The sequence below is a fragment of the Pleurodeles waltl genome, chromosome 2_2 (assembly GCF_031143425.1).
Source record: "Pleurodeles waltl isolate 20211129_DDA chromosome 2_2, aPleWal1.hap1.20221129, whole genome shotgun sequence".
Taxonomy (NCBI): Eukaryota; Metazoa; Chordata; class Amphibia; order Caudata; family Salamandridae; genus Pleurodeles; species Pleurodeles waltl.
Window position 1 is genome coordinate 1,031,626,906 of NC_090439.1, and position 22,775 is coordinate 1,031,649,680.

The window sequence follows — 22,775 nt, forward strand, 5'->3', positions numbered from 1 at the left end:
AAGGACAACAGCGAGCACAGAGTCAATCAACCCACAGGTACGTAACCACAGCTTGCACATAACACGATTCCCAATGCATTAAATGGCTTGTATGAGTGTTGATGCAAGGCCTGGGTATGTGTGACGCAGTAGAAAGTAAGCCATGTGGGCCCCTGAAATGGCGGCTGCCTGACCTGTGAAGTGCGACAATGGGATGTGAGGTAAATGCGCTGGCGTGGCACTCTGTGGCGGTAGGCGGTCGAAGACCGCAGCGCTAAGCAGCATTGGTTAACATTGAACCCTATGGGTCTCAGGAGCCAATGACGATGTGCGCCGGCGGTCGCGGTACGCACCGCCGCAGGCGTGACTGCCATTTTCTATCTGCTTAATCACTCGATACCTGATCTTCAACAGGAGAGGACCTACACTGCAAGTGCTGCTGGGACCTCGGTCTGGAAGAAACAATGGCTCATGCGACTGGGGAAAGGGCCCCTGCCTTCACTGCTCAGGAATTGGAGAAACTTGTTTATGGGGTACTCCCCCAGTACGCGCTACTCTACGGTCCTCCAGACCAACAGGTAAGTACACTGGGACCATGCTTTGTGGGCAATGCCTGTATTGAGTGGGGTGGATGAAAGATGGTGGGGAGGGGAGCGATTGAGGCATGCATCAAACGACGGTGAGAGCATGTGCCACATGGCAAGGGTAGGGATGGGGGCCACTCACATTGAGCATGCAGAAGGTGATGACTATTTCTCTCCCCCTGTACATTTCACATAGGTCAGCGCCCACAAGAAGATCGATATTTGGCGTGCCATCGCCAAGGACGTCCGGACCCTGGGGGTCCACCACAGACGGGGCACCCACTGCCGGAAGAGATGGGAGGACATCCGACGCTGGAGCAGGAAGACGACGGAGGCTCAGCTGGGGATGGCCTCCCAACGTGGGAGGGGTGCCAGTCGGACTTTGACCCCGCTGATGTCCCGGATCCTGGCGGTGGCCTACCCCGATTTGGATGGGCGCGTGAGGACATCACAGCAGACACAAGGGGGTGAGTACACTCTCATCCTGTTGACTTTGCGCGAAGTGGAGGTGTCTGGGTGGGGTATCCCTAGGCCAGGGCGATTTCTGAAGGCTAGCCCCCTCCGTAAGGCATGGCCCTGTGCCCCCACCCCCACCTCTGTAGGGTGACAAGTACAGCTATTCATGGCCCTGTGTCATCTATGTGTGCAGATGTCGTCCATAGGCTTGTAGGCCATGTCCCACGGATTGAGTAGTCGACCCCAAGTGCACGGCATAGTGCAGGGGGCTTCTGTGTCTGTCCTGTCCGCCAACGGTGTCGCCAATGCATGCACTCAACATGTGTTTATTTTCTCCCCCCCCCTTTTTTGTGGTCTTCCTGTTCATGTGTGCATTAGCATCATAAGGCGGAGGAGAAGTGGCATCAGAGCACGAGGGAGCTGCATCCCACATGGCCATGGAGGGCCATGCAATGGACTCCGAATTCACCAGTGGGACAGAGGGCGAGGGGAGCTCCACAGCGGGGACTCGGGCGGACATCAGTGACACGGACTCGTCCTCTGAAGGGAGCTCCCTTGTGGTGGCGGCAACATCTGTTCCCCCCGCAACAACAGGTACAGCCACCACCCACCGCACCAGCACCGCCCTCCCAGCAGCCCCTCAGCGTTTGCCCCGTGCCCGCTCACCCAGGAAGGTGGGCATCTCCTTCGCCCCAGGCACCTCAGGCCCTGCCCCAGTCACCCCTGCTGCCCTCAGTGAGGAGGTCATTGACCTCCTGAGGACGCTCACTGTTGGGCAGTCTACCATTTTGAATGCCATCCAGGGTGTCGAAAGAGAGGTGCACCAGAGTAATGCATACCTGGAGGGCATTCATTCTGGTCAGGCTGCCCTTCAGCGATCGTTCAACACTCTGGCCTCAGCACTGATGGCAGCCATTGTCCCTGTCTCTAGCCTCCCCCCTCCAACTTCCTCCACCCATACCCTATCACCTGTACCTCTGCCTATCCCAGACACACCATCAGACCAGCCTGCACACACCTCAACACCCAAAGGAAGCTCAGCCAGACATAAGCACCACACATCACACAGGCATTCACACAAGCAACATCCACATACAGACATACCAACACCCACTGCCTCCACTGTGTCCCCCTCCTCCACGTCTCCCTCCTCCCTCCCTGTCACGTCTCCACTCACACCTGCATGCACAACATCTTCAGCCGCTACGTCCATCACCAGCACACACACCAGAACCCCCCACACACGTGCAGTCACCACCCCCACTACCATTTACACATCCCCTGTGTCCTCTCCCAGTGTGTCTGTGACCCCCTCTTCCAAGATACACAAACGCAGGCAGCCACCCACCCAACAGCCATCCACCTGACGACAGCCTCCAGCCCAAGCACCTGCACCCAAAGACACCAGACTTAAAACTCCTACAACCACAACCTCTTCCTCCACTCCCATACCCACTACACCTACCCGTCCCACTGCTCCTAAAAAGCTTTTCCTGTCCAAACTTAACCTCTTTCCACCAACTCCCCTACCCCGTCCATGTCATAGGACTACAGTCAGCACCTCAGCCACGACAAAACCGGGCCCTGTCATGACAGTCTGCCATGGACTGTGGAGTGCCCCACCCTCCAGGGCAGCCAGTTCGGTACGAAGCCAAGGCACGGGCAGCCCACCCCTGGAGAAACATCCCAAGATAGGCAGTGGCCGGCGCGAGAGGGTGAAAACACCAGGCACTAAAACCCCTACCATGGCTCCGGCAGGAAGTGTGGAGACAGGTGGCACACCGCCCAAGGTGGGGAAGGGCCACAGGCAATCAGGGAAGGCTGGGTAGGGCAGCACGCCCGACAACACCGCCATCAGCCCAGCTGGCCAGGAGGGCCCCGCCAGCCCCATCCCAGGTGGGCAGGAGGCCACCAACAGGCCCGGCACTGCAGTCCAGGAGGGCCCCGCCAGCCACAGGACAGATGGGCAGGAGGGCCCCGCCAGCCACAGGACAGGTGGCAAATGACCTCCACACCATGGCCGGATCCGCTGAACTGGGCCATTTATCCCAAGCACGCTGTACTGGGCACCGCCGTCTCAAGCACCGCTGAACTGGGCCCTTCATCTCAAGTACCGCTGCACTGGGCCCTTCATCTCAAGTACCGCTGCACTGGGCACTGCCGTCTCAAGCACCGCTGAACTGGGCCCTTCATCTTAAGTACTGCTGCACTGGGCACCGCCGTCTCAAGCACCGCTGAACTGGGCCCTTCATCTCAAGTACCGCTGCACTGGGCACCGCCGTCTCAAGCACCGCTGAAGTGGGCCCTTCATCTCAAGTACCGCTGAACTGGGCCCTTCATCTCAAGTACTGCTGCACTGGGCACCGCCGTCTCAAGCACCGCTGAACAGGGCCCTTCATCTCAAGTACCGCTGAACTGGGCCCTTCATCTCAAGTACCGCTGCACTGGGCACCGCCGTCTCAAGCACCGCTGAACTGGGCCCTTTATCTCAAGTACCGCTGCACTGGGCACCGCCGTCTCAAGCACAGCTGAACTGGGTCCTTCATCTCAAGTACCGCTGCACTGGGCACCACCGTCTCAAGTACCGCTGCACTGGGCACCGCCGTCTCAAGCACCGCTGCACTGGGCACCGCCGTCTCAAGCACCGCTGCACTGTGCACCGCCGTCTCAAGCACCGCTGAACTGGGCCCTTCATCTCAAGTACTGCTGAACTGGGCCCTTCATCTCAAGTACCGCTGCACTGGGCACCGCCGTCTCAAGCACCGCTGAACTGGGCCCTTTATCTCAAGTACCGCTGCACTGGGCACCGCCGTCTCAAGCACCGCTGAACTGGGCCCTTCATCTCAAGTACCGCTGCACTGGGTACCGTCGTCTCAAGCACCGCTGCACTGGGCACCGCCGTCTCAAGCACCGCTGCACTGGGCACCGCCGTCTCAAGCACCGCTGAACTGGGCCCTTCATCTCAAGTACCGCTGCACTGGGCACCCCCGTCTCAAGCACTGCTGAACTGGGCCCTTCATCTCGAGTACCGCTGCACTGGGCACCGCCGTCTCAAGTACTGCTGCACTGGGCACCGCCGTCTCAAGCACCGCTGCACTGGGCACCGCCGTCTCAAGCACCGCTGCACTGGGCACCGCCGTCTCAAGCACCGCTGAACTGGGCCCTTCATCTCAAGTACCGCTGCACTGGGCACCGAGTCTCAAGTACCGCTGCACTGGGCACCGCCGTCTCGAGCACAGCTGCACTGGGCACCGCCGTCTCAAGCACCGCTGCACTGGGCACCGCCGTCTCAAGCACCGCTGAACTGGGCCCTTCATCTCAAGTACCGCTGCACTGGGCACCGCCGTCTCAAGCACCGCTGAACTGGGCCCTTCATCTCAAGTACCGCTGCACTGGGCACCGCCGTCTCAAGCACCGCTGAACTGGGCCCTTCATCTCAAGTACCGCTGCACTGGGCACCGCCGTCTCAAGTACCGCTGCACTGGGCACCACCGTCTCAAGCACCGCTGCACTGGGCACCGCCGTCTCAAGCACCGCTGCACTGGGCACCGCCGTCTCAAGCACTGCTGAACTGGGCCCTTCATCTCAAGTACCGCTTCACTGGGCACCGCCGTCTCAAATACCGCTGCACTGGGCACCGCCGTCTCAAGCACCGCTGCACTGGGCACCGCCGTCTCAAGCACCACTGCACTGGGCACCGCCGTCTCAAGCACCGCTGAACTGGGCACTTCATCTCAAGTACCGCTGCACTGGGCACCGCCGTCTCAAGCACCGCTGAACTGGGCCCTTCATCTCAAGTACCGCTGCACTGGGCACCGCCGTCTCAAGTACCGCTGCACTGGGCATCGTCGTCTCAAGCACCGCTGAACTGGGCCCTTCATCTCAAGTACTGCGGAACTGGGCGCTTCATCTCAAGTACCGCTGGCCCATGAGCGGCAGGGGCTGGCCCGCATATTTGTCGTGCAGGGCTGCATGAAGCACTCTGGGCACCATGCCCATTCCAGAACCAGTGGAGACTGTTATCCACTTGTGAGACTGTGGCTTTGCACTCCCCAGGATGGAACAGTAAGCAACCCACCCACTGTAGAGACTTGAGAGACTGTGGCTTTGCACTCCCCATGATTGAACAGTGGGAAGCTCACCCACTGTCTGGACTTGTGAGACTGTGGCTTTGCACTCCCCAGGATTGAACAGTGGCCATGGAGGCCCCTCGTGGATCTGGCGTCGTGCACTCATCTGGCTGAGGTGCCCCCCTTCCCGTCCCCCTGAGGTGCCTGTAGTTTTCCTATCTGATGCCCCTGCAGTGTTCTCTCCATTGGAGTCGGGTATCCTGTGTGGGCTTTGCCCATGTGATTTGGGCCCAGTGGTCCACGGACAATGCCTGCTACAATGCTCGGACTTGTACATTTATGTATATAAAAGTTTTTGATGTGTATATATATTTTTATGCCAGTAATACAATATATTCCAATGTTTACAATCATTTCCTTTTGTATTTGCATTCTGCCGGGGGGATTGGGGGGTGTCACTCTGATGTGTTGCTATGCATTGATGTGTGTGTTGTAGTGGGTGAGGGTGGGTGTGTCGCATATGTGTGTACCCGTAATATTTTCCCCTCCCCCTCCCCTATGTCGTAGGTGCAGTACTCACCGTTGTCTTCTGCGCCGGCGTTCGTGCTCCTGGTAGAGAAGTAGGAACACTATCGCTGGGAGTATGTGGAGTTCGGGTTCCATGCTGTCCTGATTCCTCGTGGGCTGTATGGAGGTAAGCGTTTCCCCTTCGAAATGGCTGTTTCCGTCGTGTTTTTATCGGCGGGGCTACCGCCCCGGAAAAAGGTGGCGGATTGGTAGGTTGTGATACAGTGGGAGGGAAACATTGTCTCCCGCCTGTTTGTTGGCGGTGACCGCTGCGCTGTTTGTTTGTGCCGCCGTGGCAGGTGGTGTATTAATGTGGCGGTCTCTGTTGGTGGTTTCCTCCAGAGTCGGAATTCCATTTTTTTTCCCGCCAGCCTGTTTGCGGTTTGGCCTCAGCTTTAACACCGACTGCCAGGGTTGTAATGACCCCCTTAGTGTGGAAGGGGCTTGCAATGTGTGTAGCTGCAGGTCTGTCACCACAAGATACATAGCATTATGATGCTGACTCATCAGTTATGTGTCGTCTAAAACCTGAGGCAGTGCCAACATCAAACACCGCCCAGGGGTGCCGTTTGTAGGTTGCAATAAGGAAATAGACTGTGATTTGACCTCGTATGAATGTGCCACCTATGCATGCTGCATACTGCTGCACACATAGAAAGAGCCAATTGTCCATCAAAATGTATATGTAGAGGAAGGTGTCCCTTCTTGCGTAGATACATCCACCTCCACAGGGCAGCTCGCCAAGCACCCTGGTGCAAGGGTGGTAGTCGTGGCGCACAGCTGCATATTAGGCACCGGCTCAGGGAACAACAAAGGGTTGCCAAGTAACATGTCACATATGGTGCATTCCTGCATAGTGAAAATGTTGCAGCACATTGCTGCCAATGTTGGAGCTGTGTTGTGCATTGTCACTTACTCATTAAAATGGGCCTAAATGTTGCACTTTATCTGTAATAACACATGCCAAAATGGCTGGGATGTCCATGCGCTATAGGGCTACCATGCTGTCACCACAACTGACGCCATTGTGTTGTGAGCATATGTCATGTCCCCTCTAGTGATAGCACACTGATACAAAGGTGCACCCCAGAACACATGGTACATACATACTGGGCATCTGTTAGGATTCCAAAATATATATCCCAGGTCTTTGAGCTAATACCCAAGATTGTCATGTTCAACAACACAGTGCTAAGAAAACTTTGCACAAGGCCAGGAACTCACACCATACCACAAACACGCATGAGTCACAACCAACTCGGAATAACAACTGCCATGCAACATGACAAACCACTTGCAAGCCTAAACAACAACTTTCACCTTTTATCTTTTGCAGGGGATCAGGGTTATGGCATACTGCTGAGGATGATGACCTCATTTGCAAACCCAAGCACAGCAGCAGAGCGTGCATACAATGAGGGACACTGTAAGACATGCAGTATCATGGAAAGGACATTTGGTGTACTGAAAACAGGATTCAGGTGCCTGGCCCTCACAGGAGGCAGCTCCTATGTGCCCCACACATTGTGTGCAAAATCATCCTGACATGTGCTATCCTGCACAAAATATGTGTGCGGATGAACGTTCCGATGTATGACCAGGTAGATGACCTATCTGAGGAGGAGGAGGATGGTGGTGACGATATGGAGGGGGAACAGCACAACACAGCTGCTGTGGTATGCCGGAGACAGCTCATAGTTGACAACGTTTACTCTTAAGAGCCACTGATTTCACCTTGTCAATTTTGTAAATAAACACTTCACTAATACAACCATTCCTGCTTTGATCTCTTCAATCTCCACTACATATAGCACAGGAGTATGATTCAAACCCCAGGGATCACGTCACAATTAGGAATCTAACAAGTACGGTTGCGACATCATATGTGATATGTGAGATTGTACTGCCACCATCACACACATCACTAACAGCCTCATCACTGGCAAGTGACAACTGAAGGACACAATCTATGGACCACTACATATTTTTTACAACTACCTTGCCAACTTGTCAGTCAATAGGTTATCAGACACAACTACATCACGTCCAAATTGGATGTATGCAAGGGGCCCGCACGTGAGATAGTGGATGTCAAAAAATAAGAAATTAAGTCATGTTGGAACTGAACACTGTCACAACTCAGTGTGAGAGTTCAATGGGAACATGTGTGACAAGGGGGAGACACCATTAGTAACTATGGTCATCATGATTTTCCCAGGTATAACAGCCAGTGGTAGAAGTTGGTCCTGCTCAGAATATCCATGGTAATCTGCCCTGCCACTGCCCTGGGGCACAATCCTGACATAGGGTACACCTGACCGCACATATTGCACGTACAGGACTGTGGAATGCACATCAGCATTGATGAGACCATATGCAGCTACAGCTGCAGGTTCAACACACAAAACCAACAACCATTGGTAATTGCAACAAGTTTCATCAAACTTTTGCGATCAAAACATATTCTGGGTGGAATGTAGGCATAGTGTGTCATACACACTATGTACCAAAGAGGTACACATGTCAGACAAATATGCAGGCTTCACACAAGTCTCCATAAACTCCAAATCTACATACGGAGATAGTTGTCGGGTAATATTTGATAGGTAGCAATGGTTCACCCATCATCAACAATGCATGACCTGTGTATGTACCTTTAAATATAATCCTCTGCATGAGAACAACACACATCACAGACAAAAACACAATACACAATCACAAATCAGAACTATAGCATTGTGCTGAATGCCAAACATTTATGGATACACTGTTGTCACACATGCATATATATGCACAACGTGCAACAATTTGCATGCTGTTGACTCTGCAACACACACATTGGTGGATCAGACCATTCACACCCTTATCACATTGTTGCATGGCCAACACATGTGGCCATACCCAATATGCCACACTGCAGCACAACCCATGTCATATGTATGTTGATTCAGGATGCATCTAAGGACAATGCAAAAAATCAGGAACTGAGTCAAAAAATATGACGCAAATGCATCTAAAGCATTCTTAAATGCAAAGTAAATGACACATGGGCCCTTCGCGTGAATTCCACCTTTGTACTCCTCTCAATCCTGCCTTCAGTGAAATCAACGCATAACCATCATGCATCAATATAAACAATGCACGTGGGTTATGCGTCTATAAATACCTATGCAAATATCAAATGCATCAAATAAATACACGCATAACTGAAAAACGTGATGCACGGGGACTGGAAGTGATGTAATAGGAAATCCTGTCTACAAGCATGGTACAGTGGGTGCAGTTTCACTTTCTCCTTACAGTCTGTGCCTTTGTGACTGTGTGGTTATGTTTTGGAGCTGGTGATTGTGTCTTGGTTGTGTATTGAAGTTTGTGGTGTCCCTTGTGTCTTGTCCTGTTATATATTGTGCATTTTGTCCCAGTAGTTGTGATTATGTGTGTTTTTTGTCTATATTTGTATTTATACTGTGGGATGACTGTCCGGGGTAGTTACTCATTTGGGATAGTTGGGATTAGTTAGTGGGGTTACGTTTCTGTTTATTTTTATTTTTCTTGGTATTTGGGGTCAACTTTGATCATATACAACATGTCTGGTATGGGGAGGTTGACGAGGATGTTAGAGGATGAGCTAGGTGGATTTGTGTGGCTGGTATGCCACTACGTGCCTATGATGGTAGAGATGGATGGCTGGGTCATGCAGTGATGCCAGACCGAGGCCAGGCCACTACGATGGGGCAAGATGCTCCGCCACCTGAAGAGAGTGTACAGGAGCGTCAAGAATGAGCACCAGCTCAAGCATCATTAGGAAGATCTGGTGGCCAGGGAGCAGGATCTGCTCGATCACCTTGGTGTTGAGATCGGAAGACCTGTTGGTGAGTCTCCCATTGGCATACTATTTACTGTTAACTGCTCTTCAATGACAGTAGCAGATGAGTTGGAGTGCTGCATGCAATGCTTGTGGACAGGTTGTATTCATCCAGAATGAATTGTGTCTGCGGCAGTCTAGGCCTGGAGTTCACATGTCCAACCATGATACCAATGCAGGTCAGATTTCTGGTGAGTCCTGCACAACCATCACGTAGGCACACATTTCAGAGGCCATGGTGACACTTGTGCCCTGGCATAGTGTCATGTATGAAATGCCAAGGCACCACCAGCCTACCATATTTTCTCTGGATTGTGTCAACAAAGTTGGGCAATGCATGTATAGCACAACTTTGTCATCATTTCACGCATGACCCCTGCCATTATGTTAGCAAAGGTGGCTTACCCACCTTAAGGGGCAATGCATATGGGACATTTGATACCATTAGACAACTTTGCCACATCAGTCGTGGATTAATCCATGCATGATAATTGCAGACTTAAATTGAGCGGCATGTCTATCACAAAGAGTCTCTGGGTGTTTTGCAGGACAAGCTTGAGTACCTGAGTCATGTTTTGCAAAGCACCAGGATAGTGTCATGTCTTTTACACAACTCCCCCTTATACCATGTTGTTCCATCTTCTATAGCTGGCCCACATATGGTTGTTGCAGGGTGTAGCACTACATGAGTATCTGGCCCAGTGTTAGTATTCAGATGTGTGGCTCTTACTCACCTGAGTGTCTGTGTCATAGTGTGATCATAGTGGTGTGTCTGTTGCACTGTTTACCACTAGGATAACTAGCTCACTCCTCTCAACTAGGTCACATCGAAATTTGTTGTCCACTGGCAGTGACTGTGCTATGATGCTAAGCATGGTTTCCATTCATGTCTTACAGGTGGACCTGCCCCCTACTCGATTGGCACAGTGGTGTGAATAGAGGACCCAGATGGATCCAGTAAGTGTGATATTGTGTGTCCTGTGAAGTAATCGAGGGTTTGGTGTGAGTGAGTCATGTGTGTTGAATATAATGCCAGATATGATATGCTATCCAATGATCAGATATCAAAGTAGGCTGGATATTGACATTATGGCCCATTTAAAGGATCTCTATGCACCACCAGAGAGTCATATCTTGTGAGGCACGTTATGCCCAATGGCCAACATCATGTACACAAGGTGATGATAAGCCACATGTAAGGCCATATGCGACTAAGAATGACAGAGTGCAACACTGTGAGAATATTGGTAGTGGTGCACTCCATCATTCTCACAACACAGGGATGCACCAATTTGGTGCATCCCTGTATTGTCATGAAGAAGGAGGACTGGGCTGGCAATTGTCCACCAGCATGGTGCTACGTCTTTAGCACTCCATGTATATTAAACTTATGTGGAATGTAATTGGCTTGCATGCAGGTCAAGGCCAAATGTGTGCTGGCATATAAATGGGTGTGTAAGGAATAGTAGTGGCAGATCAGGTATCGATGGGTGTCTACACCTAGACACATGAATGTAGATGTGATAGACCTATGGATACCAGCTTCCTAGTTGTCAGCCCTCCTAACATATGGTCCACTCGTTGACTCCGTGTTGGAGTGGGCATGCCTTGGTGGATGACCAGGAGAATTGAGATGAATGATTGCATGGCCGTACCCCCTTAGGCTCAGGGGGAGAGGAATACCAAATTTGTAGGTAGATGTGATGTTCACAGTGTTGGAGACAGTCATATTGATCAGGCTTGCATGTATGCATGTATACCTATCAGCTCTGACACCTTATGGTTACCAACAGTATCCCATCCTCCCAATAACATGTGCAAGTTAGTGGTGATGTATGGTTACAAATAGATACAGATGATGAGAAAGTTTGGGCCTGATCTATGTAAAGTTTGCGCTGCCGTTGCATTATTCTTTATTATGCAAAGGTGATGCACACTTCTGTATGCTTGCATTATTTTCTCGTTTTGTGTCGCTTTAGTGTCAATAAAAAGATGCTAAGGCAGCAGTGTTGTTACATTTATCAGGGCCATTGTCTTTTCTGGAATGTGAGTTGGAGTGCATGTGTAATTCGATGTAGCAGTGTAAGATACTAATCTGTACAGACTCCACACAATACTGACACTTATGGTTGCCTATCTCCATTTAACAGTAGACAACATGAGCAATGATGAGCTGTGCGCCTTTCAAAAGAGGGCTGTGAGGTACCTCCATATTCTGGCAGTGGAATCTGGGTTCCAAAAAATGGCTCACCGCTACAGTGCAGAGAGGACAACGGGGGAATGACAGGAATTCCCACAAGGGGTCCCCACAGTGCCTAAGACGGCACAGAAGACAACCATCTCCTCAGCAGTGCAGGGTGGCATAGATGGCACCACACCCACAACCACGGCTACAACAGCTTCAACATCTGTACAACAGCCCAAACCACCTGCTGCCATGGACAGACATTTACTGCAGGATCTGCAGAGGGACGTCTCCCTGGTCCTCAAATGTCTGGACAGTTTGGAGAAGGAGGTGGCCGCTAACACAAAGAGGCTAAAGTTCATCAACAAAAAACTGAAGAAGGCCAAACTGTGAACCATATCTGGACTGTCACCTCCAAGTTCTGTCCCCTCCCTTCTGATTTTAATTTATGTTTTATTGTGGGCTTTAGGGGGTTAGTGTTAGGTTAGTGTAGGTATGTAGTTTAGATAGGATAAGTGGATTTGGGGGTGGCTCATTTACTTATTACGTGTTAATTGGTGGGTGGATGGGAGGCCGTGTTGGGGTATCTATACGTTTTCTATAAAAACTTTTTTTTTTCAAATAAAAAAAATATATATTTGTTTAGATTTAGTTAGTATATGTGTAGTATTAGTATATGTTGTCCTGCATGTTTCTTGTAACTTAAGGGGGTTGGGGAGCCAATGTTTAGAGTGTGGTGTTAAATGTGTTAGGTAAGTTTAGCATAGGGTAGTTTGCTTTAGTTGTTAGTTTAGTATAGTTAGAATAGGTAAGTGTAGAATAGGGTAGGTTTTATTAATGTTTTTAGTTTAGTTTAATACATAATAAACATTTTTGCGTACTCCTATACATTTCGTGTCACATGCTTGTGTCTCAGGGTCTTCCCATGAGTCACAGTGCAAATTGTGTGTTGGCCTAGAGATTCGGTCCTGCCTCCAAATCCCTCTCTTCACATATGCATCGCCTATTGACAACTGAGCTGGCACATTGGCAGATACAACACATCTACTTGTCCATGCATCTGCCATCCAGTGTACCTACCACTCAAGGTGACTATGTTTACTTTGTATTAGACAGATAGGTGTGGTAATTCATCTGTCAGTGTTGGGGTCCTGTGTAGGAATGTTGGGAACTGTGGCACATCTGACAACAGTCTACTTTTGAACTCTATCCTGCAAAACTGACCGGTGGAAATCATAAATGAGGTTAGGTACCTCTGTATCACACCAATGTGTTCTACTAGTACTCCCAGCTGACAATTTTGCCCTATAACTGTTATACAGCCATTCCTGCCGTATGTAGTGAGTGAAGCATACATGTGTTCTTTATTTTTTACATGCTCAGTGAATTGCATGTAGGGAATGAGACCAGCATTGACATTTGTCATGTTGGGACCTTGTGTGTAGGTATGCGCATAGTCCAGTACTTTTGTACTGACACTCTGTGACTAATGACATGGTTACACACATCACAATTACTAAGCGTAGTCGATGGATCACAATTCAAAAAAACATGCTGTTTGTGTAGAAGATGTTTATTTACAAGTGTTGTAGTGCGATATTTACAATGTCCAGGTCAGTGACCCCATTTGTGAAATTCATACAATCTTGACACAACACAAGTCCAGGATTAGGGGACATCTCATGAGACATGCTTGGGTGAAGTTTTGTTAAGTGCAGAGGAACAATAATTACCAATTGGTAAGTGAGAGACAACGACAGTCCATAGCAGACAGGTCAACAGTGTGTGTGTGAAGAGTGCACATATCCAACTGTGCTAACACTGGCATGATATCAAACACAGGACAAAGGAGAACACTGCCCATGTGGCATGGGCTGGTGCTACTGGGAACTCTCATGATTGAAGATATCTGTTCCACATCTTCATGCTCCGATGAATGTGGTGTCTCCCCTGCCGTTGATGATGGTGTTGGGAAGGTAGAGGGGTCCACACACACTTCAGTGGTTCGAGATGTGGAATCCCAATTCCCGGCAGCTGCCATCTGTGGAACAACATATGGCATCACCGCAGCAAGGAGGAACAGCTGATTCTTCAGGATAGCCATGTCTGTCCTGAGAGAGGCCAGTTCCCGGTGCATGGAGCCCATCTTGGGAGGGCAGTTGTTGTGGCCTCTCCCTCATGGCAGCAGCTATGTCCCTCATACACTGCTGGACTCCATGCAGTGGGGAGTGTGTTCCTTGTTTGTCTGCAGTATGTTCATTGGCCGTAATGATGCACATGCTCATACCATCTAGGCTGACTGCCACAGTCTCCATCCCCACCTGCACCTGCTGGCCAACTTCTGCTGGACTCCTACCACTGTCCTCTCGAAGCTGGTCCCTGGGTCCTCTGAGTCCTCAGCTGTGTTGGTGCTGGCAGGTTGTACTATTGGGGTGTTGGGTGGGGCTTCTTGGATGGCTGCTACATTATTTGTCCTCCTTGCGACTGGAGGTGGTATCTGGAGGGATACGAGGACTTCTTGGAGGGTCTCTTGGCTGATGGTTGTCAGCTGGTCATCCAGGTCATCGGGGTACTCCAGGACACGGAGATCAGCAGGAGAGCCATCATCCTCTGCAATGAGATGGTGTAAAATCAATCTTTCTGTGTTGTGGTAGTTGACATGTCAAGTCACTGACTTGCTATTGGGGGTTCATTATCATCTTACTTCCCAAACATTGTTTCTGTATATCATGTTTGCATTCAAACAGCCCTTTGCCCCACTTAAGTGTCACATGAGGGGAAGCTTAGGTGGCACAATTGGCTGCATCATATTTACTAGGTGTGATGTATGTCCTTTTTGTGGCTTGACACCATCTTGTTATTGTCAACCCTCCCCATGTATCCATTTCCATGGTAGGGCCTTGCAATGGGTGTTGCAGTGGCCGAACCACAGCAACACACATGACAATATGCCCTTGTCCCAGTCTTACATGTTTCAAGTACACCCGGGCTGTACTGAAACTTTGCAACACCCCAGGGATGGCATTGCCAAGAAACTATGCTGTTGTTTCCTCTGATAGCTCCTCATGTTGATGTATGTGTATGTGTGCTACATTGCACAGCACACATGGACCTAGCAGATTTTCCTTTCACCTTCTGTCTGTGCTGGAAGTGCGCCTTCCTACACAACTACGATCTCCCCTCAACGCAGCCATCCTTGCACTATGATGCAGCATAGTGGCAGAGGCACAGGGATGGACCCAGGGATGGCCAGCATGGGCATCATTGGTTTCTGTGTACATCATTTTGTATATTACAGTGCCTGATGGTAAACTAGTTTAAGGACATAGCCAGTTTACTGAAGTTGAACTTAGGTCACGGCCATAAGCTAGTTTGATGGTGATTTTGCAGGTAGTCATACTGGTGCATACATGGATCCTCATAACAAGTCTGGCAGTCCTATGACCGCCTAACTGCCATTATCTATATGACCTCCCCCAACAGCGCCGGTGGTAGTGGCACATGTTGTCAATGGTAAATGCCCCATGGGCCAATGGCCTGGCACTCGCAGGTTGCTGGCAGCTTACAGATTGGCAATGCCACCTGTCTTGTGACACAAGACCAGCATTACGATCAGTGCTACCATCCAGGTATGTTCACACTTTTCCACCCAGCCTTTGCATGGGGGTGAAACCCCCATGCAAAGGTTGGTGGCGATGTGGTGTGGTATGCCCCTGGGTGGCCCTGCACATCCCATGCACCTGGCAACAGCAGTGCAGGGGGGCCATGCACTGCCCCTTTGCCCTTTCCACTGCCTTATTTGCAGGGCTAACAGCAGCACATCCTGTCACACACAATGCACCCCAAGACTGGCACTGACTCAATTTCATCCATCAACAATGTTGTGCTAAGTGCCCCACAGAGCTACCATGAGAAGATAGGTTTCTACCTGCCATCCCAACGTGTCACTCATACTGCCAACTGCAAAGGGAACACTGCACTGGCAGTCTTACCAACACCAGACTTGCCCATGCATCATCCCCCGCCCGTCAATGTGAAATTGGACACCATTATGTTCACAGTCATACACCATGTGCTGTATTTGAGTGGTTTTTCCCCATTCCTATGTGTCTCACATGGTTGTGTCAGAGTAGTTGTGGGCTCAGCCTGTTTTTGTTGTGACCTACAGATTTCAGTCAGTAGTACATATTTTCTCGAGTGGCACAGTTCTGATCAGCGTCAAAATGTGTGGCTCTACACTACACCAGTTTAGTTACACTTGGTAGTGGCATGTTTCCTGTGATACAGGACCATCCTGCTATTTCCCCAGTGCAGGCCTGGGTTAATTTTCCCTGCACCCTGAGTGGCATCCGTACTGCATGATGGAGTAGTGGCTGCCTTATAAGGATGTGTTTTTTATCTGTGGGGTGTTTGAGCTTCTGGCACATGTCTGGGTACTGTTGGGAAAGGTCTCAATGTATTGTGTGCTGTGAGACGCAGCACACGTGTTTTGGCAATGAGAGAAGGCCGTTGAAAGGTGTTTCTGCAAGGGACACCACCATGACGTAACCCCAGGAATGGTATTGACTAACTTCCTAGTCTCTGATGTCTTGGTCGTGTTGGTAGGGTTTGTTTGACTATATGCAAGGGATGTTGTGATGACACAACCAGGGGCACATTCATTAGACTTGCCTTCCATCTTATGTGCTGCATATGTACATGTAGGTATATATCTCTGGTGGTTAACATATGTCCAGGTTGTGTATGTGTTGTGGTGCATGGCACTACCAAGGCATATGTACATATGTTGCTGACGTTTGAATGTTGCAACTTGCTTCTTGTGCAATGTGTCCCTCTGTGCTTCTTTGACATTCATGGAGTGTGTCCTATGTGCCTCTTCCTTCTTGCACTTGACAATTTTGCATTATTTTCCCTCATGCAACCTCCCCTGCATTTGTGGTGTTCCTGGTAGTCTGCGCTGTCCTGTGATACCAGTGACCAGTTTCTCCTGGATGACCGCTGAAACCATCTCTCCAGATCCTCTTGTGGTGCTGGACACCTCCAGTTTGCAGTGTTGCCTTCCTGTTCCTTGCCATTTTCTCCTTTGTCCTTCTCTTGCAGTCATGCCAGCATTTCTTGCGCTCAGTAACAGTTCTCCTCATCTCTGACACACTGTTGATCTTGTCAACTATCTGCTGCCAGGTTGCCTCTCTCCTGCCAATTGGCAATTTGGAGGTGAAGAATAGTTGTTGCTAGTCAACTCTCTCACCAGAATGTCATGTTCCTCCACACTGAAACAACACTTTCTCTTTTTCTTCTCCCCCTCCCCTGGGACTTTTGTGTGTCCTCCTGGCTGGTTCCTGGTTGTCTGGGATCAACATGGCATCTCTCCTGGCTTTCTGCCTCCATTTTGCCTATCCTTTGCACTGTTTTCTGCATTAGCATATATAGTTGGCACTAATGTGGGTAAAAATGGTGCATTTCCGTTTTGCATCATATTTACGTGTCGTAAAACAGGCTAGAGTCATTTTTCCAGCTTTGTCATTTCTATGTTTATTATTGTTTCTTTGTTAAAGGGGTGGGGCCATGGGGGATGAGGAGGGAGAGTGCACTGTGCGCTCCCCTCAGTACGCATGTGTGTGTGGTCGGCCATCTCGGCGCACTGTGCCAAACACACATGCACACTGTGCTCTTTGTAACCAGGCACTGTATTGCCTGGCTGGAGAGAGCAGGCAGTCTCCCAGTATGCCTGGAAGCACCCTGGCTGGGCGCTCCAGTCAATCCTAATGCTGCTTTCATGCAGCATTAGGATTGGCCGCAGGGCAGACTGGGAGCCTGTGCCTGCTGAGGGGACGGAGGAGAGGCACGGCGCGGCAGGTACGTTTTTAAAAACTATTTGTATTTGTTTGTATTATTAATATTCCCCTGCTACTGTTGCCCTGCCCCTTTGAACCCCTAGGAGCCACGCCTGCTGAGCAGACTCTGGGAGTGATTTTTCAGTACGCAGAGCCCCGTTGGACGACTCCTCTTTCAGTGATTCTGAGGGTGACAATGAGAACAGTTGTGCTCTCCCTCCTCAAGCACAGTCTGTGCAATGGAGCAACAGCAGGTTAGCTTAACCCAGAGAGCAGGTGTGTTCGGTGGCAAGCACTGACAAAGTGCTGTCTTGGCAGCCCCCCAATTTAGTTCAGCCCCAAATTCCATCTGTTACTGCTGATGCTGGATGTAAATTTGATACGGCCAACTTTTTGCCAATTGACTACATCCATCTATTTTGGATGTTGACTTCCTTTATCAAATTGTGCAGAAAACAAAGTTTCTGAGGGAGCATAAAGGCACTCTAGGGCCCCATTCTAGGGCATGCCAGTGGACTCCCACTTTGCTGTTGGAGTTGAAGATATTTTTGGGCCTTATGCTCCAAATGATGTTAGTGCAGAAACCCACCTTGCAGTCCAACTGGATAAGTCGCACAGTTTGGGTAACTCCCATCTTCACACCATATATGAGCAGAGATCATTTTTTGCTATTGCAGTGCATGCTGAATATCAATAACAATTCTGCTGCATTGCCCCAGGACCATCCAGACCATGACAGGTTTTTCAAAATTTAGCCTGTCGTGGAACATTTGTCTGTCAGGTTTCCAGAGAGCTATACTCCTGGAAAGAATATAGCAGTTGATGAGTCCTTGATCCTGTACAAAAGGCGGCTGCTGTTCAGGCAGTACATTGCAAGCAAAGAGCTTGCTATGGCATCAAGCTATATTTGCTGCATAAGATCTCTACTTGCTATGTGTACAGCTTGAGAGTGTATACTGGGGAGGTGTCCAGGCTAAACCCTGTAGGTTGCCCTTCCACACTAGGGGTCACAGGAAATATTCTATGGGAGCGTATCCAGCCAATCCTTCACAAAAGGTTATAACCTTTATGTGGACAATTTCTATATAGGAGTAGTTCAGTGAACTCTACAAAGCTGGCACTGTGGCCTGCGGTACAGTTCATTGTCACCACAAATGATTCCTGCAGGAGCTTGTTTGCAAGAAGCTCCAGAAATCATAGAGAACTGTGTTGCGTTCCAATGAACTGCTTGCAGTCAAGTTTTTGGATAGGTGTCATATGTACATGATCACTGCAATTCATGAGGAGAGCACTTCCCCATCACGGTTTGAGGTCAGACCATACAATGCGAGTCATAAAACTCATACTTGGTACAAGAAACAGTTTACTCACCTGATCCAGATGGCAACATACAATGTGTATGTTGTTTATTGTCAGACAACCACAGGAAGACTCATGTGTTTCCTTGACTTTCAGTTGTTTGTGATTGAAAGCCTCACTACTGCTACGGAAGCAGAAAGCCTCCACATCATATGTTTCAGAGGATGTGGCAAGGCTGCAGGAGCAACACTTTGCTGATCGCATTCCCAAACCATCTAAAAAAAAACTATCATGTTGTCGAAATAAAGTGTGCTTGAAGCAGGGAAAGAGGAAGGAAAGCCAGTATTACCATCCACAGTGCCCATCTCAGCCAGGCATGTGTTTTCCTACTTGCTTTACTTTGTATCATACTAATGCAAACTTCTGGGAAATTGACTGAGGTGGAGCTGCTGTTGGGTAAACCCGTCAATGGCTGTGCATGGCTACCTAGAGGCATATTTATACTCTGTGCCAAATTTGCGTCATTTTTTTTTTACACAAATCTGGTGCAAACTTAACTTCATATTTATATTTTGACGCTAGACCTGTCAAGCGTCTAAATATTGGAATTGATGTCTTTTTTTTTACTGTGACAACCTACCTTGCGTCAATGAGATGCAAGTTAGGCGTTCCCGTGCAAAAAATGACTTAGCGCCTTATTTATCCTCCCATGCAAAAATCATGTACGGGAGGAAGGCCTTAAATAATGGTGCTAAGCTTGCTTAGCGCAATTATTTAACGCCTGGGTGAGGGCAGGCATTAGAGGACCTGTGGGCTCATTTCCATGGTTAGAGACCATGGAAGCAGACCACAGGTGCCCTTCCCTAACCCAGGGACACCCCCACCCACCCGTACCCACACCTGGAGGACACCTAAGGATGGGGGGACCCATCCCAGGTACGTTTTTTTTTTTAAAGTGCCGTAGGGGGGCCTAACTTGGACCCCCCTACATGGCACTGTGCCCAATGGCCATGCCCAGGAGACATGAGTCCCCTGGGCACGGCCATTGGGCAGGGGGCATGACTCCTGCCTTTGCTAAGACGGGAATCATGTCCATGGGGGGTTGTGCGTCAAAAAATGACGCTAGACAGGTTAGGTCATTTTTCTGACTCTAACCTGACTAGCGACATTTTTTGACGCACAACCTCCTGTTTCCCCTATGTCTCCCCCACCCGGTTAGGGTCATTTATTTTGATGCTAATCGGGCCTTACCGCCGGTTAGCGTCATTCCTTAAATATGACGCCCAGCTGGCGTCCATGAATGGAGCTAACCGCCAGTAAACTTTTTGACGCAAACCCGGGTTTATGTCAAAAAGTATAAATCAGAGCCTTAACGTCCATAGGCCACCACTTCTTTAGGCAAGCAGCCACAGAAGTTTAGTTCATCTACTTCAGGTAATTATGGACTTTCTTATGACCTGCTCGACACCTTTGTTCACCTTCAGAACGTGGTAGGTGTCCTGTTTGATGATTAACGTGCATTATATCCCCCACACTGCACATACTACTGGACAGAACATATGCCACATTGTCTTGAGGTATACTGTGTGGCAAAATGTTAAAGATGTGACTGAATTTTGAAGTGCTTATTAGAGAATTTATGTATGCTACACAAGGACCACCCAGACTGCCTGCGAGAACCAGATTAAGTGCAATATGTCAAACAAGTGTCCTGCGGGACAGATTCACCAACATTTCTACTTCTTTGAAAGTGTGCAAACTCAATATGTAGCTTCACTTTCAAAGCAAAAATAGAAGTGTTGGTGAATGAGTCCCACAGGATATTTGTTTGGCTTTTTACTTTCGAAATCTTAAGTAGTATTCATTATCATGTCTGCTTTAGTTTCAACAGTAGATATGCTCGCTCGGTTTAAGGAATAAAGGAATAAAGGCATAACCGGACACCCCAACTTGCATTCACAAACTGGAAGGAGTTGGATTTAGCACAGTAAGTGTGCTGATGAAGCATGATAGACATGTTTTCTTGACCTTCAAGTAGCTAAAGTTGGAGGCATTAGTATAGGTTCACTTGGCAATTATACAAAATTAGTCAGGGCTCTGATGAGGACAACAACATGAATGGGTAAGAAAAGCTAAGAAAAGCTCACGGTAGGTGTGTTTTCCTGGGGATATTGCATAGGTAGAAGGCAGATAGTAAATGTAGTACATATGCTAATCATCTACATCTATGAGTTCAAACCTATTGGTGCTGCACTCGCACTGAATTTGTATGACACGTATGGGTCTGTGTTTGACCTGCTTGCCATGTTCATCCTCTGTCAGAACTTAATAGATATTTGATTTGCTTTATAAGTGCATTACATTCACAGCACAGCACATAACGGTGGCTTGGACACATGATACGCTCTCACGGGCTACCCTGTGTGCTAAACACCACCATTCTTCATAGTGTATGACATTCCCTTTAAGGAACTTTGTGAACATTCCCTAGCATCTCTGCTTTAGTTTCAAAGGTAGATATGCTCACTCAGTTCGATGAATGGGACTCATAGGGTATCTTCAGAAATCCCCAGCTGCATCCACAAACTGGAAGTAGTTAGATTTAGCACAGTGAGGCACATATTTATACTTTTTTTAGCGACGCATTTGCGTCATTTTTTGACGCACAAGCAGCGCAAACATACAAAATACAATTGTATTCTGTAAGTTAGCACCTATTTTGCATCAAAAAACAACGCAAATGTTGTGCTAAAAAAGTATAAATATGGGTCTGAGTGTGCTAAAGGTGCATGAAAGACGTCTTTCTGAGCCTCATGTAGGTGTCATGGGAGCCATAAGTAAAGGTTCCTTTTGCATGCATTCAGTAATGTTCAGGAAGAAGGAGGTGGTGGTTACTTGACAGGTGGTAAACTGAGTCAAACTTATTCTGTCCTTTGGCATATGAATGTGATGGTCCCTTGTCTGGTGGCAGTAAGTTGATGTGAGTGCAGTGATCGGTTGGATTGGGTCCATGGCCAGCAGTATGAAAGTGTTGTGCGTGAATGGCATGTGAATAGACCATAAAGGGCTTTATGGTTCACCTTCAGAAGGGTTGTTGCAATATTCAGACACTTTGGTAAGTATTTATGTTTTGAAACCAGAATTTCTGGAGGAGCTAAAACCAACCAGTGTGAGTGGTGGATCAACTTTAACATACTAGTAACAGGAGAGTCCAAGGGTGCAGAACTTAAATGGATCTCACCTGTTTTTCTTCACCCAGAATCCGCGGCAAATCACAATATTTCCTTAAAGCTTTTTAAAAAACACAGTTTCCTTGGATTTCTGTAACAGAAAGTCCTGGAATCTACAGGCAGCCAAATATTTCCTACCACACAGTGTTCCCATAAGTCTCCAGAGAAAACGTTTGGCCAGGTGAGTGCAACAAAACACAAGTATAAAACAACAGGAGTCCCACGTGTAAGAATATGAACTAGGGGTAATAAATACAAATGACTGGTGTGAGAGAACAGGAGAATAACAAAAAATAGAACATGTAATGGTCTAAGTGTAATTTGTGGTGCAACAATGAATCACAATGGTATTGTGCAAGCACAAGTTCTATCCTCACTGCTGATCATCAATGTTAGAAATGGAGTTCCTAGTTGGCGAGGGTAGGCACCTCAGCCAGGCAGAAACCACCATTCTAGTAAGGGCAAGGGAGCTACACACCGAAGATAACACCTGCTCACACCCACACACCAGCGACACAATAAATATACCACAAAAGAGACTCCACAATAAGATATTTAAAAATAAACTGATTTGCACATTAATCATTAGACCAATAACAACATGAATTAGTAATACTGTACCATGTAGGCCATCATTATCATAAATGAAAAATAAGGGAAAATATTTGCATATTGCAAATGTCATAAAACATTACAGGGAAGACAT